This window comes from Oncorhynchus nerka, linkage group LG18 (genome assembly GCF_034236695.1).
Source record: "Oncorhynchus nerka isolate Pitt River linkage group LG18, Oner_Uvic_2.0, whole genome shotgun sequence".
Classification (NCBI taxonomy): Eukaryota; Metazoa; Chordata; class Actinopteri; order Salmoniformes; family Salmonidae; genus Oncorhynchus; species Oncorhynchus nerka.
The window spans coordinates 1,637,337-1,640,318 of NC_088413.1; the positions used below are offsets into that span (position 1 = coordinate 1,637,337).

Below are 2,982 nucleotides of genomic sequence, written 5' to 3' on the forward strand. Positions count from 1 at the left end.
TAAGATGTTTTCTGTGCTTTGTGTCTCATCATGATGAGAAACCCTACTACACTAACTGTTACATGTAGATGTTTGGTACCAGAGGTAGATACTGTGAGAAACCCTACTACACTAACTGATACATGTAGATGTTTGGTACCAGAGGTAGATACTGTGAGAAAACCTACTACACTAACTGTTACATGTAGATGTTTGGTACCAGAGGTGATACTGTGAGAAACCCTACTACACTAACTGATACATGTAGATGTTTGGTACCAGAGGTAGATACTGTGAGAAACCCTACTACACTAACTGATACATGTAGATGTTTGGTACCAGAGGTAGATACTGTGAGAAACCCTACTACACTAACTGATACATGTAGATGTTTGGTACCAGAGGTAGATACTGTGAGAAACCCTACTACACTAACTGATAGATGTAGATGTTTGGTACCAGAGGTAGATACTGTGAGAAACCCTACTACACTAACTGATACATGTAGATGTTTGGTACCAGAGGTAGATACTGTGAGAAAACCTACTACACTAACTGTTACATGTAGATGTTTGGTACCAGAGGTAGATACTGTGAGAAACCCTACTACACTAACTGATACATGTAGATGTTTGGTACCAGAGGTAGATACTGTGAGAAACCCTACTACACTAACTGATACATGTAGATGTTTGGTACCAGAGGTAGATACTGTGAGAAACCCTACTACACTGTGATACATGTACTTTAGCTGGGTGTGCGTCCCAAATTGATGCCTGTTCCCTACATTGTTCACCACTTTGGCCAGTATTCCCTACATTGTTCACTACTTTGGCCAGTATTCCCTACATTGTTCACGACTTTGGCCAGTATTCCCTACATTGTTCACTACTTTGGCCAGTATTCCCTACATTGTTCACTACTTTGGCCAGTATTCCCTACATTGTTCACTACTTTGGCCAGTATTCCCTACATTGTACACTACTTTATTGCCAGTATTCCCTACATTGTTCACTACTTTGGCCAGTATTCCCTACATTGTTCACTACTTTGGCCAGTATTCCCTACATTGTTCACTACTTTGGCCAGTATTCCCTACATTGTTCACTACTTTGGCCAGTATTCACTACATTGTACACTACTTTGGCCAGTATTCCCTACATTGTGCACTACTTTGGCCAGTGTTCCCTACATTGTGCATTACTTTGGCCAGTATTCCCTACATTGTGCACTACTTTGGCCATTATTCCCTACATTGTTCACTACTTTGGCCAGAGACTTGGTCAAAGTAGTACACCAAATAGGGAACAGTGTGTCTGAGGATGGTTTGTACAGCAAATCTCTCATACATCTGTCTCTCTGTCTCTCTGTCTCTCTCTCTGTCTCTCTGTCTCTCTCTCTCTCCGCAGGTAACAGGAGAATGATGTCAAACTGTCACAGCTCAGCCTCCTCTTCCTCTTCCTCCTCCTAGGAACCAGTCTAACAAACCAAAAACCAACCAAAATACAACCTAATGAGAACTAACAGGCTATCAACAAGGATCTATGTTCAACAAACCTGACATTCAGCCATCAAGCCAATGACCAACCAACTAGACCCAACATTCAGTCAACCAACGTTTGACCAACCAAGAAATAACCAATAGACAACCAAGCTGACATTGAACAAACTACCATCCAACCAACAGACATCAGTGTCACTCTGAAAGATCCCCTCTATCAGTCAATCATAAAACACCATGATGTTGTGTTCAATGGAGACAACGGTTGTTCTTCAATAAAACAGAAGCTTCTACAGTCGTCTGGTTGAAGTGTGTTAAACACAGAGTCTCTTTAGGCATCAACACACATCCTACACTACACATGTACTGGAGTGACACACATCCTACACTACACATGTACTGGAGTGGACACACATCCTACACTACACATGTACTGGAGTGGACACACATCCTACACTACACATGTTGAGTGGACACACATCCTACACTACACATGTACTGGAGTGACACACATCCTACACTACACATGTACTGGAGTGGACACACATCCTACACTACACATGTACTGGGTGGACACACATCCTACACTACACATGTACTGGAGTGGACACACATCCTACACTACACATGTACTGTAGTGGACACACATCCTACACTACACATGTACTGGAGTGGACACATCCTACACTACACATTTACTGGAGCACACAGACACATCCTACACTACACATGTACTGGAGTGGACACACATCCTACACTACACATGTACTGGAGTGACACACATCCTACACTACACATGTACTGGAGTGGACACACATCCTACACTACACATGTACTGGAGTACACAGACACACATCTACACTACACATGTACTGGGGTGGACACACATCCTACACTACACATGTACTGGAGTGGACACACATCCTACACTACACATGTACTGGGGTGACAGACACATCCTACACTACACATGTACTGGAGTGGACACACATCTACACTACACATGTACTGGAGTGGACACAGACTGGGTGGACACATGCCAGACCAGTACTGGAGTTCCTACACTACACATGTACTGGAGTACACAGACACCAGAGTTCTGACACACACACACACACACACACACACACACTTAAGGATGATCTCAGTTCATTTCATGAGGGTCTGTCAGCATGACAGTTAATCATACTGTAAGATCACACAGACTGTTCTCAGTTAATTCATACTGTATGTTGTAGTCTGTCCAAGAGGGGAATCACACAGACTGATCTCAGTTAATTCATACTGTATGTTGTAGTCACACAGACTGTCTAATATGTTGTAAATCACACAGACTGATCTCAGTTCATTCATACTGTATGTTGTAGTCTGTCCACGAGGGGAATCACACAGACTGATCTCAGTTAATTCAAAATCCCAGACAATCTAGATATTTCACTTTTGTATAATATCGTCCAATCAGGGAATCACTGCAGACTGATCTCAGTTAATTCATACTGTAT

At 42.5% G+C, this 2,982-nt stretch overlaps 1 long non-coding RNA gene across 1 annotated transcript in view; it reads left to right on the forward strand.

The window, feature by feature from the left end:
• The window catches only part of LOC135561682 (uncharacterized), a 4,971-nt gene extending 3,193 nt beyond the window's left edge, over positions 1 to 1,778 (forward strand). Inside the window, exon 3 of the long non-coding RNA XR_010459599.1 lies at positions 1,389 to 1,778. This is a non-coding gene — a long non-coding RNA (uncharacterized LOC135561682). The remainder of the gene's footprint in view (positions 1 to 1,388) is intronic.
• Positions 1,779 to 2,982: the final 1,204 nt, after the last annotated feature.